This window comes from Octopus bimaculoides, chromosome 4, assembly GCF_046866305.1.
Source record: "Octopus bimaculoides isolate indiv1 chromosome 4, ASM4686630v1, whole genome shotgun sequence".
Classification (NCBI taxonomy): domain Eukaryota; kingdom Metazoa; phylum Mollusca; class Cephalopoda; order Octopoda; family Octopodidae; genus Octopus; species Octopus bimaculoides.
The window spans coordinates 115518203-115537612 of record NC_142931.1 but is presented as its reverse complement, the minus strand read 5'-3'; the positions used below and the strand labels follow the sequence as shown (position 1 = coordinate 115537612).

At 35.9% G+C, this 19410-nt stretch overlaps 1 protein-coding gene across 2 annotated transcripts in view; it reads left to right on the top strand.

The window, feature by feature from the left end:
• The first annotated feature begins 1293 nt into the window (after positions 1-1293).
• Positions 1294-19410, top strand: part of LOC106881694 (KAT8 regulatory NSL complex subunit 1) — a 102020-nt gene continuing 83903 nt past the window's right edge. The window contains exon 1 of one of the 2 annotated variants that reach the window (XM_052967360.2): positions 1294-1344. The gene's annotated coding sequence lies outside the window, so the exon portion shown is untranslated. Of the gene's footprint in view, positions 1345-16872; positions 17037-19410 lie in introns of those variants that run through there. The other variant, XM_089351185.1, reaches the window with a different exon arrangement.

Here is a 19410-nt window from a genome sequence, read left to right as displayed (position 1 = left end):
TTAATTTCAATACTTCTGAAATCATTCAAGCCAGAGTAAAATCAAGAAAATGTTGTGCATTTTTAACTACAAGTAAAAAAAAAATCATTGGGAGAATTCAATTGATATTTCAAAGAGTTGCCGTCTCTAGTTGCGAAGATTGTTGTTATGGTTTCCTTAGCTACACTGTTAAGTAAAATTAATCTAATAAAATACGAGTGAATAATTGTAACTGGACGATAATTAACTGGTTTTTTTTTTTATCAATATACTCTATAAATCTTTTTCGGTTAGAATTTATATTTTAGCATTGGTGTGACTGTGTGGTAAGGCGCTTACTTCCCAACCACATAGTTTCGTGTTCATTCCCACTGCGTGGCACCTTGGACGAGTGTCTTCTACCATCGTTCCGGCCAACCAAAGCCTTTTGAACGGACTTGATAGACAGAAACTAAAAAAAGTGCCTCATACACACACACACACACATATATATATGCATGTATGTGTGTATGTACATCACATATCTTTTATTAATAATCGACAGAAGTTACAGAGTGACTCAAGGGCGTGCCAAAACACGAATCTCTCGACCCTTGAGTTACTCTATAACTTCTGTCGATTATTGATAAAATACTTTTAGACTCATGTTTTGAGATCTATTTTCCTCTTTGCCCTACCGAACCTACATATATATGTGTGTGTGTGTTTTTGTCGCCCAGCACCGCTTGACAACCGGTGCTGGGTTGTTTACGTCCCCTTCTAGCGGTTCGGCAAAAAGAGAACGATAGAATAAGTACCCCCACCAGACCAGACTCTAAGTCAAAATAAGTACTGGGGTCAATTTGTTCGACCAAACCCTTCTGGATGATGCTCTAGCATGACTGCAGTCCCCGTGTTTGAAACAAATAAAAGATAAGAAATAAACTCTTGAAATAAGCGTCTGCTACAGAAAACAGAGCCGAGTGTTTCTGTTGTACAATTTCTAATTTGGCTGAGCACCGGAAACTAAAATCAACAAGAAAAAATAAAACACAGAACAACTCTGTGGATCCAAATTATCATGTAATCGAACTTAATTTCTTCATTAATTTATTCGATTTTCTTCAATTTCTTTATAATTTATTTTATTTTTTGGAACCATTTAGCCATTCCCGGAAGTATGGAACTGTCCTCTTTACAAATAATAAATAAATAAATGAATAACAAAAATAAAGGAAAAAATAAATAAATAAACAAATTCTTCCTTATCCGGGTTATCTGTGACGTCATAGTGTTCATAAAACAATTCCATTAGTCTAACGGTGCAACAGAATCAGTAGATCTCAGTGTTTGAGGCGCCAGCAGCACGGGCTCTCTCCTTTACAAGTAAGTACAATTGGCAATTTTTTTTTTTTCAAAAATTTGTTTTGGTCAGGGCTTTAAAAAAATAAAAATAAAGGTTATATAGAAAGCAAAATAGTCTTGGTAAGTTGTTTAAATTTTCTTTATCATTTTTTTGCAGTTTTAGAAAGAATATTTTGTTTCCCTTTTAAAATTCTTTCCAAATAGAGAAAGGACACTTTTCTGAACTTCTTTCTCAAAAGTTCTGTCAATTTTTCTGCTCAACCCCCTTTTTCCTTTTTATTTTTACGTCTCTATCCGTTTTATTTTTTGATATCTAAATACACTTTCGTTTTCCTGTTTATTAAAAGGTAAGTTATATCATGTTTCTCAATTTTGTCATTTTTTTTTTACTGTATTTATGAGATCTTAAAGAATAAAGTTTTAGGAATGACAGTTGATGATTAAATGTATTTATCTCTTGGATTTTTCACAATAAATGTTATTTCATTTTTTGCATCATGTTTACTTGATCGACAACGAAATAAAATAGTTTTGGCCTTTCTTCCTACTTCTACAGCTCCAAAAAACCTGGTCATTAATATAATAAAGAAGAACATCGTTATGTTATTTGTTGTGATATTGAGTTGAAATTGATAAGAGAAATCTGTGAGAGAAACCAACCCGACTCAAGTTATTTTAGTTAATGCTACTTCCAAAAGTATATCTTATTTATTAATGTTTTCCAATGGATTTTCTTAGCATTTTCATATGTAAGCACAGATATGACATGGAATTACATATCTAATGTAATATTCAAATTGGGAATGATTAAATGCTTATACTGAAGTATTTTTGAATGTTGAATGTAGTCTTTAAACTTGACAATGCGTTATTAATAAATATTGTGATATTAATGTTGCAATAGAAGATGCGATTTTGAGAAGTAAAAAAAACTAAATAACAAGATTTGTTCTTAGTAAAATATGGCAAAATATGGATCTGTACATTTATGTATATTAACAAAAATAATACTGAATCTTATTCTAAATTCATGAAAACAAGAATTCGTTTATTGAAATGACTGACGAAAATCATATTCTTGATATGTTGTAACATAGATCAGCCTAATTGTATAAAATGAAACCCGGTAAACAGACAAATCATTGATATTTTATAATTTGAGCGGTTTCTAAACTGCCGTTCTAAGAATTACATATTTATTCCTTTTCATCTTCCTTTACATAGTTATCTGTTTACAAGTATTTTCCACTTTATTAAGGCTCACTTTGGTTTTGGAAGTTAAGTCTGGAGCTGTAAAATCACGCTTGTCCTCCCTTAGATGCAACCACTTGTCTGTTTCGACTGAAAAAACAAACGAAACTTGACGGTTTCCGATAACTTTTATTCGTGTAAATAAATAAGCTTTATAATATTTTATATTCAGTCTAGTTGTTTACTTCCTGATATATTATTGTCTCTTCTGCTACTGTAAAAATATTAATTATAAACAGCAATTCAATTTGAGTAACCTTCCGTTGCATTACAGAAGTTATGTGTTGTGCCTGCTGAAGTTGCGTTAGCATCGTTCATATATATACTAAACTACATAGATCATTGACTCGAAAAGATAAACGCAACTTAGTATCTGGGTTTTTTTTTTCAAAATTATAATTTTCTGTTTCTTCTTTTCATCTTGATATATACATTTAATCGGATAACATTTCTTCACAAGCAAATTCGTTGCAAAAATATTTGAAGGAATTGTATTGTGATTACACGTTGATCTTGTAAGGTGAATGTGTGCGTGCGTGTGTATGTGATAGCAGGAGCGAAGCGCCCGAGTAAGATTTTGACGCGAATAAATCGGTAAACAAAGTAAAACAGCTAAATATTGGTTTCTTTCTGCTACACACACGTCTCAGATTTACATGGACGGCAAAGTGAGATGTTGTGATGTTCATGCCTATCCCAAGGTCATTTGCGGCGAATGTTAAGTGAAATGGTTTCAGTCAAAACCCGGTTTTGAACGTGGTTGACAGAGGGCTTGTCTTCTTATTATTTTACGGGTTTCATTTGGCCAAATTTTAAATACATTTAATTTATATTTATTTCTGAGATGTCAGTTATATCTCTTGGGGAAAACTTTTCACTAACTGAAACGATTCCCTCGTTTCTTTTCTTTTTTTTTTTTGTCTATTAATTAAATATTTATACAGAAATTGTTTACAATGTCAATTGCTTTTGTAAAAGTGGTTTGTGAGAAAATCTAGTTGAAAACGATGCCAGAAAGAACAAGATAATTTTTTGGTAGTAATGTTAATGTACAATTTGTCCATTTATAAATACAAGATAGAAAGAAAAGTTGCCAATTGTCTTGTGCAAAGCATTCTTAGAAATCTACAAGTTAGTCAAAGAAGGAAGGGCTTGTATCCATGTAATTATAGGTCCTTTTAGATTGATGTGGTTGATATTTATCTTAAATAGCCATAGAAGAAAAAAAAAAGAGGGAGAAAAAATGTGACTCAGGAGAGATTACCAGATGCTCTGAGAGATGTGCAGTGCTGGGCTTGGAAGATGAAACACAGTTATAATTATTAGTAGAGCAGGAGTTAGGGTTTTGCAGCAAAATAGTACAGAGAAGAGACCATTAGAGATGAAGGAATTGGAGAAAAGAAACATGTCTATAAGATCACGATTGAAACTTTGTTGGTTTTCAAACCTCTGTGATTGATCTAGGATGTTAATGTGTGTAGCAGTATCACCATTCCATTGATGTAGGTTTCTTGAGCTTTGTAGAAAATTAGCAGTCACAGGTCCTGGTTCTAAAGACAATCCCAGTCTTTGTGATGTAAGTTTGGTAATGCTTTTAAATGTGGGGTCATCATGATAGATCTAGAATAATTTTGAGGTCTTGAATTTATAATCCTTTATCTCTCTCAGCTTGCCAGTTACTCCATTGCCCCACTTGTGCACTTATACATCACGTTGCTTGTGCCATATGGTACTTCTACCTACCACATTTTTGTATTTTGAGAAATGACACTTCCCAGTTGATTGTAGAGTCCTGTTTACTGTTCCAATACATTTAAGAATTATTGATTCTAAGATTTAATTCTATGTTTGGAATTTTTTCTGTAATTCCTTAGAAAACTAGTCTTGATTTCCTTTGTTACAGCCTGTAGAGCTCTAATAAACAACTGAGGGCTGAGAATAGATTCTTGATGGATGCCTACTTGCATGATAAATTCCTTGCTGAACTTCCACCTTTCTGACAATGTTTCTGTACATAGCTTGTACAGCTCTCACAAGCCATATACCTAGTCTTCTTACTGACCATTAAATTACAGAGCATGCTACTCTGTCAAAGACTTTCACCAGGTCAATGAATTCTAAGCATAGTGGCTTGATCTTATTGGTGAAGAACTTCTGTTTGTTGTTTCACTAGGAAGAGAGCAGTGGTACCCCATCTTAGCACAAATCCAAACTGCATCTAATCTAAGCTTAATTCTCCTTCCTAATTACTTTCATAACTTGGTCTATCAAATTGATGCCATTGTAATTGCTTCTTTGTAGAATATCATCTTTGCCTTTCTAGCAATTGATAATGATACTGCTGCACTAGTCATTGGTAATGACTCTTTCCTATAGCATCTGATTGACTGTGTGGGTGATTGGTGTATGTCCTGCTTTGCTAGTTATTTTCAACATCTCAGAATTAGCTCTGTTGATTTCTTGTCCTTATTTTTAATGGACAGTTTAACTGCATATCTGTCAATAATAGCTCCTTCAGATATTAGGTCTACTTGAGGTTATTTTCTTTCCCTTTCACACATTCTCCTCATTCAACATTATCTCAGTAGCATTTTCACCCTGCTCCTCTTTGACATCAGTCAAGGCGAGTAAATCATTACCATTACATTTATATTTTCCATCAACAACATCCTGATTCCCTCTGCAATTTGGAAAATCAAACACCTCTGATACTCATATTGTAGAATATTTGCACACCTCATATTTTTTTGCTTCTCTAGTTGTAGTTCAGCTTCTTTTCTAGCTGTCTAATATTATTCTTTGCTTTTCCACTTTATCTTTTCTTTTTAGACCTGTCTCTTAGCTTTTATAGTTCCCTCTACCATACTATTTTACCTCCATATCAGATATTGTTTTGGTGAACCTTGCTTCATCCACAGAGGTAGTTTGCGGTTTGTTGCCTTTTACAAATTTCTAGCTGTTCCCTTCTTTCCTTCTCCAGATTGTTGTGTCTCTCTTGTTAAGACCAATATCACTAATTGCTATTCAGTATTGAGTTGTGATTGTTTAATGATGGCCAAGAGGTTATTGTGCATGGTCAGGATATCCTTACCTATTCACCTCACTACAGTGTGCAGCATGAATTAAGTGTTATCCCTCTTTATGCAATTATAGTTTTTCATTGATTTGACTAATGTTATTGGCATATTTTTAACAATTGGATGCTTTTCCAATCACAAAACCAGTTTACAACATGGACAAACATTAACATCAAAGGCAGGTTAACTAGCAAGTTAGTTTTTGTAGCAACATCAAAGGCAGGTTAACTAGCAAGTTAGTTTTTGTTTGTGGCAGATGTTCAGGTGCAATAAAGACTGCAAACAAACAGGAAACAACTTCTATCTCATTCCAGGGTGAAAAACTAGAGGTAGTCGATAGCTTCCGCTATCTGGGCGACCAAGTTAGTAGTGGGGGTGGGTGCGCTGAAAGTGTAGCTGCTAGAATAAGAATAGCCTGGGCAAAGTTTAGAGAGCTCTTACCCCTGCTGGCGACAAAGGGACTCTCACTCAGAGTAAAAGGCAGACTGTATGACGCATGCGTACGAACAACCATGCTACATGGCAGTGAAACATGGGCTGTAACTGCTGAGGACATACGTAAGCTCGCAAGGAATGAAGCCAGTATGCTCCGTTGGATGTGTAATGTCAATGTGAATACCCGTCAGAGTGTAAGTATCTTGAGAGAAAAGCTGAACATTAGAAGCATCAGTTGTGGCGTGCAAGAGAGACGATTGCGCTGGTATGGACATGTGGTGAGAATGGAGGAGGATAGCTGCGTGAAAAAGTACCACACCCTAACAGTTGAGGGAACCCGTGGAAGAGGTAGGCCCAGGAAGACCTGGGCTGAGGTGGTGAGGCAAGACCTTCGTACATTGGGCCTCACCGAGGCGATGACTACGGACCGAGACCTTTGGAAATGGGCTGTGCGTGAGAAGACCCGGCAAGCCAAGTAAGATCGTTGCCAGTGCCCCTGGACTGGTTCTTGTGCGGTTGGCACATGAGATGCGCCATTTTGAGCGTGGCCGTTGCCAGTACCGCCTGACTGGCTCCTGTAGGATTTTCGAGCGAGATCGTTGCCAGTGCCCCTGGACTGGCTTGTGCGGGTGGCACATAAAAGACACCATTTCGAGCGTGGCCGTTTTCGTGCGGGTGACACGTAAAAGCACCCACTACACTCTCTGAGTGGTTGGCGTTAGGAAGGGCATCCAGCTGTAGAAACTCTGCCAAATCAGACTGGAGCCTGGTGTTGCCATCCGGTTTCACCAGTCCTCAGTCAAATCGTCCAACCCATGCTAGCATGGAAAGCGGACGTTAAACGATGATGATGATGATGATGATGATCCATTCTAATGTGACAAGTCTGAAATGTTCCCTTTTAGAATGTTTCAGTTTTTATTTTCCTTGACTGGTCACCTTCACTATAGCTGTAGGACTGTCTCTTGATAACTGTTATGGATAATAAATTTGTCCATCACTACACACCCATATACATGCATCTATGACAATGTGTGTATGTACATATGTATGTGTATACAGTGGTGGGGGGGGATAAATACTCGTACATGTCAAAATTCTTTATTTACTTTCTAATGAACATAAATGGGATATACCAATACTATATTTGCATACACATGCATAAACTAAGAATATGCAAAATAAACTCATAAATTATAGTAACTAAGGAATTTATATTCAATTATAAATATTTAGGGGTGAAAAAAGTATTCGTACAGAACATAAATAACCGATAATTCTGATTTAATACTTTGTAGCATAACCATTATTCAGTTCCACTTCAACCAATCTCTTCTTATAGTTCTTAATCAATGACTCGCATGTTTCTTTAGGAATTTTTTCCCATTTTTCTTGAAAAATTTTCTTCACATCTGGAATGCACGTTGGGGCTCTTGAATGAGTTTTAATTTTCAAATAACGCCACAAATTTTCAATGGGGTTCAAGTCAGGTGACTGGCTTGGCCATTCTAATAATTTTATATTGTGATCGACAATCCATTTCTTGGTAGACTTCGCCGTGTGCTTAGGGTCGTTATTCTATTGTAAAACTCACCCTTCACAAAGCTGGAGCTTTTCTATGGAGTCCCATAAATTATTGTTCAAAATATTTTGGTACATCTCTGCATTCATTCTACCATCTATTACATGTAAATTACCAGTGCCATTTGCAGAGAAACACCCCCAGACCATGATGTTGCTACCTCCATACTTTATGGTAGGAATTGTGTTTTTCGGTGAATAGGCAGTACCATCTTTCCTCCAAACATGGCTTCACGAATTTCATCCAAACAATTCAATTTTCGACTCGTCTGTCCATAGAACATTTTCCCAGAATGTATCAGATTTATCTTTATGTTCATAAACAAATTTTAAACGGGCATCTCTATGCCTTTTAGTCAACAGCGGAGTTTTTCTAGGAGAGTGTGACTTCAGTTCATTCCTATGAAGTTCATTGCTGATTGTTTGTAGTGCAACACTAGTCCCTGAAGCTAACAAATATTCTTGCAACTCCTTTCTGGTGATCATTGCGTTTTTTTCGATACTTCACTTCATTTTTCTTAAAGATTTAGGGGAAATCTTGCATGGTGCACCGGATCTTCTTCTGTTTTCAACATTTCCTGATTTTTTATATCTTTGAATAAATGAAGATATGGTAGAAAATGGAATACAAAGGGTCTCTGATATTTTCCTGTAACTTTTACCTGCTTTCCACTGTTCAATAATTAAGTTTTTCACTGAATTTGTGAGTTCTTTACTTTTCGCCATTATTACGACACTACTTTATGTTGTCTCAGTGCTGAATGAAGAAGCTAGCGTTTTGACACTTAAAAATGACTACTGATAAGATTATTGGAACAAACGAGAAAGTTCTAGTAAAAAAACAAATTATTTTAACAGTATTTTGTGGCATAGAAAATCATAAATTTATTCTGTATGAATACTTTTTTCACCCCTAAATATTTATAATTGTATATAAATTTATTAGTTTCTTTTGCATATTCTTAGTTTATGCATGTGTATGCAAATATAGTATTGGTATATCCCATTTATGTTCATTAGAAGTTAAATGAATAAAGAATTTTGACATGTACGAATATTTATTTCCCCCCACTGTATGTGTATGTATGTACATATAATGTGTATATGTGTATACAAATATTACCATCACTATTTTATATCTGATTTCCTTTCTGGTTTGGGGTGGATGGTTCATAAGGATCTGACAAATTAAAGGACAGTGTCATACTCCATTGTTCTAGAGGAAAAAATGTGGGTGTTGAGGATCTAGAGAGGATGCAGAGACAGGATCATTGAAGAAAGACAGGATTTGGGGGTGATGGGGATGAGTCAGAGCTCAAAGCTCAGATCTCACTATCATGTAGCACCACACTCCACACACAAGCATTATACAATCTAGCCCTTGCTCTAAGTAATGGAGAGGTTCCTTTGTTGCCAGTAGATGTCGTAGCACCCTGAAATTTTTCTGTTTAGTTCTTCCTCTGACTACTATAATTTAATAGCAACCAACCCCACTCCTAATTAGGTCATCTAGGTAACAAAAACTAGTGACTACTTCTGGGGAACCTTCTGAGCAGTTAAGGGAATTTATTTCCTGTTTAATATTCCTGTGTACCTGCAACGCATGAAGGCTACTTTTGCTAATGACCTGTTTGTGATCACACAATGCCTATGGTACATCCATTGTTTATATTTGATGCATTGTATGGAGTATGGTGTTTTTACTCGTGTGTGTGTGTGTGTGTATAAGTACTTATGTATATGTAATATATATGTATTACGTGTCACCTGCACAGTGCCGATGGACTGGCTCCTGTGCAGGTGACACGTAATACACCATTTCGAGCGTGGCCTTTGCCAGTAAGACATCCGAGTGAGATTGTTGCCAGTGCCCCTGGACTGGCCCTTGTGCAGGTAGCACGTAAGATACACCATTTCCAGCGTGGCTGTTGCCAGTACCCACCTGATTGGCCCTCGTGCCGGTGGCACGTAAAAGCACCCACTACACTCTCTGAGTGGTTGGCGTTAGGAAGGGCATCCAGCTGTAGAAACTCTGCCAAATCAGATTGGAGCTTCGTGTAGCCATCTGGTTCACCAGTCCTCAGTCAAATTGTCCAACCCATGCTAGCATGGAAAGCGGACGTTAAATGACGATGATGATGATGATGATGATGAATGTGTATAAAGGGTGTGAGACATATTTGATAATTTAATAAAACTCTAATACAGTCGAAACCAAATGTGTACAAATAAAATTTGTGTGCATGTTTTCTATAAGATTTCTTGTAAGATTATTGTATGAATCTGCTGTCAGCTTCAATGACTGCTTCAATACATGACTGGAATTGTTGACATGCCTGTATTTGGTCCTTATTCATCAGTGCAACGCATGAAGCAATGGTATTCTGAAGATGTTGATTAGCTTCCCTTTCGACAACATTTCAAATGTAGTTGTCCATGGGATTTAATTCCAGTGAGTTTGGAGCCACAAGTTTGGTGTAATATGATCGTATTCTTGGATTATATAGACTACGTGAGAAGGTGCCTAGTCTTTATGAAATGTATATGGCCTTCCACTGCATGCTTCATCCATCCAAGGCTTATGAACTGCCTCCAGCACCTCATTGTATCCAGTAGCATTAATTCTAAGACTGAGGTGGTACGTATGACTTGTGTTACCACTTCCAAAACCATCATAATTGCTGGAACCTTAGTATGTATTACTCTGGGGACATCAGAAAGATTTGCACATAACTTTCTGTCATTTCTCTTGTTAGACTTTTGATAATGGTCGAAGATTTTCTTATCAGAGAAGAACCAAAGCATGCAGTGTTCATAAAGATTTTCAACATTGAGTGGCACTTGGCATGTGTTGAACAGTTTCCCCTGTGTCTCTGCAGACATGATTTGGCCTCTCCTCAGTGCAAACGACTTGTATTATATGTCCTTTTGCACCATAGCTCGGATAGTCCACTCTGATTCTTGAAGTTCTTTGACAATGGCCTGCATTAATTTTCCAGAATTATCTTATAATAATTCTGCTTGTCACTCCACAACTTAGCCCATCTGTAATGTTTCCATATGATTAGTTGGAAGGGAGGAGGGGAGGAGAGAGGGAGAGATGGCGGTGAGTGAAATGTATAATTTTTTTTTAACTAAGTTTTTTGGATACAGTTTTCAGAAATAATCCAAACTGAGATTCAGGATATACACTATCAGCAATTTCTTGCAGTCTGTTCTGAACCATGCACAAAAAGACTTTTACAACGATGCTCAGTTAAGGGATTATTTTGTAGTTGTTGCAGTCACTTTTTCCCCCTTTGTTCTACAATGTGTGGAGTACAGTTGAGAAAAACAGCAGCCACTCTGCTTGCAACATCAAGCTGATCTTCAGCTTTATGTTAACATCTGCTGGGCAGCTAATTTCCACAACTATACACAGTTTCTCTTCTCTATCCCAAATCATTCTATCATGTCTGTTGTGCTTACGTTTTATTGAGGTCTTCACTGGGACATTCCACCAGTACTTTTTTTTCTTATGAGTGGCTATGGCTTCTACCATACTGTGGATTCTTACTTCTTTGTCCTGAGGGTTATCCTTCTGATGGATTTCATTATAGAGTGTCCTAGCTACAACATCATGTCTCATCAGTACATAATACTGACATGACATTTTTGGACAACTGCTTATGATAAGGGTGATACCTTCGGTGTTAACTCCACAAAGTCTGCATCGGTTGTCACATTTTACTGTTTTTCCTGCAATTCTATCCCTTTTGTGCATCAGGTACTTGGTTGATATTTCCTCTTCCGCAATTGCAAATGCAAATGCATACCCTGCATCGGTTGTCACATTTTACTGTTTTTCCTGCAATTCTATCCCTTTTGTGCATCAGGTACTTGGTTGATATTTCCTCTTCCGCGATTGCAAATGCAAATGCATACCCTGCATCGGTTGTCACATTTTACTGTTTTTCCTGCAATTCTATCCCTTTTGTGCATCAGGTACTTGGTTGATATTTCCTCTTCCGCGATTGCAAATGCATACCCTTCAAAGGGTAGACTGCTTTGATGATCAATGTTACTATCATTTCAGAGCTTTCTAATAGCATATCCATGTATAGTTTTCTGCTCATATAGGCTCATCCTTTCATCTGATGATACGTTGTGGTAGAGTCACGTGACTTCTTTGGGCATATATTCTAGGTTATCAGACAAAGAATGTTGCTTAAGGAGCTGCCTCATATATGCAAACTTGGTCAAGGGATGCATTTTGACACTTGGTGGTTAAAAGTTGTATGTATATATGGGTGCTGAAAAGTTCTTCGATTTAAAGACACCACGAAAGATGTAGCTGGAGGCCCAACCTTCCGATTTCTGTTACAGGGCTTAGAGAAACTGAAAGACTGCTGCAATAAGTGTGTGAATCTGAGAGGGGAATATGTTGAATAAAATCATAATTATCTGATCCTCTTGTATTTTCTTTTACCCAGAGCCAGGAACTTTTCAGCACCCTCTCATATATATATATATATATATATGTATATGTACACACACACAAGCTTTCAGTTTTCAGCTCCCAAATCCACTCTCTCAATGCTTTGGACAGCCCAGGGCTGTAGTAGACACTCGCTAAGTTGCCCTTCAGTGAGACTTAACCTAGAACTATGTGGCAGGGAAGCATGCTTCTTAGCTACATAGCTATGCTTGGACCCTTAAATGTTAATAAGTGCAAAGCACCTCTCTACCAACCATTTGGTTGTATGTTTCCGTGATGTATTCAGTACTTTCTCAACACCCTCATCATTATTCACTGTTTTTACTTTCCAGAGCCACCATCAACTGTTCCATCTCATTTTCATCTACTTCTGGATCCAGTTGTTGTCACTCAGTAATTGCTCTGTGAGTGTCACTTGCAAATAGTGTCTGCATGCACTCCTTTGAAGGCCGTCATGTGTGTTTCCTGGGCATGAATTCTTTAGTAACTCTTTCTTTAAACTTTAGCAGTGTTCCTAATTGCATTCAAAACTGTACCAATTCCAAAAGTTATGGAATGAAGTGCCATAGTCTGTTGTGTCAGTCAATTTGATTCATGTGCTGGATCTTAACATTGGAACTCAAATTGCCAAGATGATGTAGATGATATCAGTTTTCTGTCTAAAATTAGTAACATTTTGAATGCAATTATCTTCTATACCTGCTAAACAAAACTATACAGGAACCAATCTTCCAAGACTTGTTTAATTATTCATGACTTCTGTTGTGGAGTAGAGGCTAGTAACATTCTCGAAAGCGTGTAGGTTTTTGTGGTGAACAGTTTAAACATAGCCACACTTTTTTCTAGAAGTCACACAATCTTTAAATGTATATATGAGTATCTATATGCTTCTCTCTCTCCCTCCCCCTCTCTCTTTCTCTCTATCTATCTATGTATATATATATATATATATATATATATATAGGTTAGCCTTGTTTTTTTTTTATCTCATTATGAAAAGTAAATCCTGTTGGCAATGTTTCATTTTTAGCTGAAACTCATAAAAGAATATCTGAGCGTGTGTATACAGGGTGTTCCAGCTAAATTTCATGATTTTTTTATGTCTCCATTTTTCAGGAACAGCTTGATGTATTGGTGAACAGTCCATGGCATTGGAGAATATAATGATTAAAGTTGTAGTTACAAAAAAGTTAGCTGGCATTGAGGATTGGAAGCCATCTGAATATTGGAAAAGATCAAGGTGTTCCAGGGACTCAGGAATGCATGATGATTCATGTTGGGTATCAATATGCCAACATGACTGCTTCTCAATGCACTTTGAACACTGTAAAACATGACATGGACATCATGAAAACTAAGTTTCACTAAATTGTGATGGCCTTTGGGTGTGCCTCCAGTGAGAGTGATTTCATGCCATGCCATGTCTTTGAATAAGGCCTTAGGCTCAATTCAGATGGTTGTGCAAAGCTGCTGGAGACTCTGATCAAACCCTGGCTGGAGAGAGTTGCTGCTGGACAGCCATATGAGTGGCAACAGGATTTGGTTCCTTGCCATACCTTTGGAAAGAGTCAGAAGTGGTTGTTGGAGAACTTCCACAACTTCATCCCTAATTCCTCTGATTCTAGTCCCATGGATTACTATGCGTAAGGTGCAGTTGAGAAAGACACCAACCACTCTGCCTGCAACACCAAGGCTGAGCTCATGGCCAAGATCAAGGAAGATCAAGGAGGTGTTCAAAGGTCTTCCCAAGGACTCGGTGAGGAATGCATGTGCCAGGTTCTGAAGCTGTCTTGAGGCCATGGTAGAAGCTGAGGGCAGCTACTTTGAGTAAACTATTAACTCGTTATTTTTTAATCTTTTTAAAAAAAAAAAAACTTTTATTTTTGGATGGGATATTGTATTTTCATTTTCTGTTATGCAGACTGTCAAGTTTAGCCTGAACACCCTGTATACACCTACACAAATATACATACCTATATATACATACATATGGTGACTGCTCCGTCTTCACATATGATTACTGTGTCCTTGTGCTTCTCCATTGTCAATGGAATTTCTGACTTTCCGTTCACGACTTCTCAGTCCCAATGCAGATCTACATAGTTTGAAGCTTAGGTGACTGATGAAAGTTGTAACTTACTGTGCACTTCCAACTGGTTAGGTCTGCACATGTTGCCACTCTTCCATTGCCATAGGATTTTTTGAGTAGATGGAATGACAAATGAGGTCAACATAAAGAGGTATTTGTTTGTCATTGGATTCTAGTGATAAATGCTTGTACAACACAAATACCATTCTCTGAGTCTCTGTGATTAGTACCTAAAGACAAGCTGAAGTGAGATGACCAGCAACCAAGTGAAACTGTTGGTTTTACATCAGTGTTCCTTTCCTAGAAGGATACTGTGACAATAGCTAAGAGTTCCTCACTCTTCGTGGTTTTACTGTGCACCCTGACACCAACAAAGAATATTTCTGTGCTGAGATGGAATGCCATCGCATCTGCTAGTGACAGATGCTACTACTCTGGGTTAGAGTAGACCATGGAACAGTAATGGCTAAGAGGCTGTTCCTCTCTCCTCAAAACCCTAGAACTCCCAGACTAGAGCCTCACAACCAGCAGTTTCATGTCATATCCAACATACACACACACACACACACAATATTTCTTGTTCCCTTATACATATATATGTATGTGTGTGTGTGTATATATATATATATATATATACATATATATATCATCATCATCGTTTAACGTCCACTTTCCATGCTAGCATGGGTTGGACGATTTGACTGAGGACTGGTGAAACCGGATGGCAACACCAGGCTCCAATCTAATTTGGCAGAGTTTCTACAGCTGGATGCCCTTCCTAACGCCAACCACTCAGAGAGTGTAGTGGGTGCTTTTACGTGTCACCCGCACGAAGGCCAGTCAGGCGGTACTGGCAACGGCCATGCTCAAAATGGTGCATCTTATGTACCACCCGCACAAGAGCCAGTCCAGGGGCACTGGCAGCGATCTCACTTGACTTGCCGGGTCTTCTCACGCACAGCACATTTCCAAAGGTCTCGGTCAGTAGTACATATATATAGATAAAACTTACTTGGAAAAGGATGCTTGGCATTCAATCATATAATTATTTATATATATATATATATATATATATATATATATATATATATAAAGGTACAAGTGCATTGAATAAATATATATTTAATGCATGTTATATGGATTTATATAATCCAGTGGTACCCACAAAGAAGTTCCTTTTGTGAACCTGGCTACAAACAACCTAGTAAACCAATACATAGGAATATAATGTAGAGTCCTATGTAGCTGAAATCCAGTAAATCCAATCACTGAACATTATTTCATGAGGGGTATTAGAATACAAATAAATTCAGGACATATGAGATGAATATACTTATTTCACCAGTTGATATCCATAGGATGACAGCTATTTTGCTGCCAACATCATGCAAATATAATTTACTTTAAGTGTATAATAAATAAATTTACATGTTTGCACTAGTGTTTACTATATATATATATATATATATATATATATATATATACACACACACATATGTAAATGTCAAATGATGAAAACAAGTGGTCAAAACCGCATTGGTGGATATAATTTCTTTATTTGTGAATTAAGGCTACACTTGGTTTCATGGGAAAATAGGAAAATACCCTAGTTTCTTAACACCTTTTCCATGTGATCGGCTAGAAAAATTAAGACACTAGGATATTTTCCTATTTTTCTTAACATGAAACTAATGGTAGCCTTAATTCTCGAATATATATATATATATATATATATATAATACACACACACATTTGAAAATCTGGAATAGTGATGCCCAGACGTTTTAGTAAAGTAAATTGATAATTTCCTTATAATATTTCAGAATAACATCTGGGAATTGTATTAGAGGTATCATTACCATGTTTATCAGAAGCGGATTGAAAAGGAATATGATTTTTGAAGTATTTAAAAATATAATTATTAAAATATTCTGATATTATTTTCAAATTATGATTTCCAAACTGTTCAACCAACAAAATAATCACATTTTTGATGATGGAGGTTGAAGTCCACGAGAATATTTTCTCAGAATATTTGATTTAAAAATTCCAAAATTGCATACTATAACATAATAAAGTAAATTCGAAGACTGTCTTTGCGAAGGTGACAGTTCTTACTGGCAAGTTTAAAAGTTAGTTAAAATCCTCAATAAAAAGTTACACTAGTCTGCGTTGCGTTACTCATGTAAATAGAAAGATTGCATAATTCAATAATGAAACCGAAACTTAGAACTTCCGGGATAATTATGATAAATTTTCTACATTAAAAAAATACATTTTCATACAATGAAAATAATTGTTTTCTTTGTAACAATATATTTACGAAATTAACTGCCACTTGAGTTTTATAATAATAAAACTCACAACTTAATTTTCAACATGAAAAATATTAAATTGAAGTTATAAAACTATCGTCATCAGATATGTTAATATGTTTTAAATTTTAAATTAAAGATTTTTTTTTTGTTAGTATTAGTATTTTTTATTTTGTTAAATGAATAGAAACTATTTTTTAAATTCACTTTTTAAGATCAAATTCCGTCAAGAGATCTAACATGTAATGAGAAATTAACTCCTGCTGCTTCAGTTGCTGTACAGCATGTTGTAAGGGGCCTCATTGCGTGTTTCCTGTTGGGTTTGTAAGCGACTCGGACCGACTATCTACATCGCATCTTGGAAAAATCTTACCATTTATTTGTCAAGCATCTTTTTAATAGTTTTGCGACACGAAAACTATAGTAAAACGTATTTTATACAGAAACAAAATCGAGAAATTTGCTTTAAAATTTTCTTATCAGAAAAGGTAGTTGATATTTCTTTTAATATTTATTAATTCAATTATATAGATTTCCTAAAGTCTCTCTCTTTCAGTTTTGAGTTTTTCTTTTTTTTTTTTAAAACGGAAAAAAAATTAATATTCTGTATTTATTTCATAAAAGCAACTGTCGTATTTCGTTGCAAACAAATGTCATTTTTAATTTTGAATTATATCATTGCATTTGTAGGATTAGGTTATACGAAGAATTTTTTTCTTTTTTTCATCGATGCGTTTGTGTATACTCGTGAAAATTATGCTTGGCCGGAATTAGAAGAGCAGAACAAAAACTGAAGCGGGGGGGGGGGGGGTGGTTAATTCTTGAAAAGCGTTCGGTGAAAACTATACTTCAAAGCAAGGTTTACAGAAAGAAAAGTTCAATATAGATGTTTACTAATGTTCTTTATTTGACTGCTTCCTCGCCCTTTCATTCTCGATTAAACGATCGAGGTCAGTTTTTGGCAGTGGATCTGAGTTTTCTCTCTGCGATAATAGTTGCATTAGATATTGCCCCAGCTGCCAAAGCTCCACTCCTCCAACTTGTTTTCTGAAGTTGACATCGTGGCATACATTCTGAGCTTGATTTTACTTTTTTTTATGATCGTTATCTATTAAAAAAATGTAATTAAAACTTTAATTTCAATTTTGATTCATCTCACCTGCGTATTTTGAGATGTATCTTTTCTTGTTCTAAAATAATACGTTTTAATTTTTTTGTCAAGGTGTAAAACCTTTCCAAAACTCAACGCATTTTTCAGTTTAGTACCTGTCAAAATTTTCGCTTGTAATAAATTTTTCAATCGGACTTTCAGGTAGTTTTACTCAAGATTTTTGAAATCGTTTAAAACTTGAGAAATTAGATAGTATAAAGTTTGTGCTTAGTGAAAAACCTGTCTTTTCTTTTACTAATATTGAACATCTGTTCAAGCATTAATATTAGATAAATATATTTTAAGGACATATATTTTCGTGAAGTGGATAGTTTTCTTTATAATTAACACAATTGGATCGTGTTAATATAAAGATATCTTGGTCTGTAATATTGTTTATAAAACTAAGGTATGTTATTTGCGATTGCTTATGTTACTTTAAAAGTGATAACTTTGGCAATTGTGCAGCACCTGTCGATGGTTACTCGAAATACATAAAACACTTTAGACTTCTAATGTTAACCGTAGTTAATTTTTTAATTATAAAAGAAAGTTATTTATTTTTAAAAATTTCACACAAGATCTTTAAACTTCGGTTTCACACACCAGAGCGAAAATGATTCTGTTCGCTAGAATTGCCAGAACTAGCAGTCAAATATCCCTGAACTCTCACCTTACTGTCTATAAATCTAGAGATATATTGGATACTGTTGATCCTGATATGCAGAAAGACGGGATTGTTACAGAATGTTTTTGATCAGCAGTAACCTGGGACTAAATAACTAAATGTGATTTTTAAAATATATATTTAAAAACTGTCTTGTTACGAAATAGCATTTTTATAATAGTTTCCTGGTGCCATTAGGTCAACGAACGACCCCTGGTGACGACAAGTACTCAGAACTTCTAATTAAATTTTCGGGGGAGAATGTAAGGGTGGTTCACCCGTTGCTTTCCTTCGGGTGTTGTTATTATTTTCGAGATACATCAATCCTGGGAGAATGAAGGAAAATAGTCCCTAGTATCTGTCTGGTACTTTATCCATCACAAAATTATTTAAAAGAAAAAAAAAAAATTGATTTTGGCAAGATTTCAGTGCAAAGTACAGAACCGGAAGATATACCACAAGGACTTTTATCTGATGTTCTAATGATTCGCGTATTGTAATAAAAAAAAAAAAACCTTTGAGGACTTAAAGTGTAAGACTGAACAGAACATGTCATCATTATCAAATCCATCTATGATAATGACTTCAGCTGTGTTTTGAATATAAAAATATTATGTAAACGAGAAATTGCACTTTGACCTGTATATATATATATATATATATATATATATATATATATATATATATATATATATACACAAACACACATATAGATCATGATGATCATCTTAACCCATGCTGACATGGGTTGAGTAATTTTACAGGATCTGGTAGATGAAAAGACTGCATGATGTTCTAACATCTACTTTGGCATGGTATTTTGGGGCTGGATGCCCTTCTTAATACCAACCACTTTGCAGAGTGTATTTAATGCTTTTTCCTTGGCACCAGCACTACTGAGGCCACCATGTAACTTGCAAACTAAGACCCCATATATATGCAGTACATGGAGCAAGGGTGGCTGTCTAGCAAGTTTGCTTCTGAACCACATGGTTCCAGGCTCAATCCCACTGTATGGCATCTTGGGCAAGTGTCTCCTCTCTAG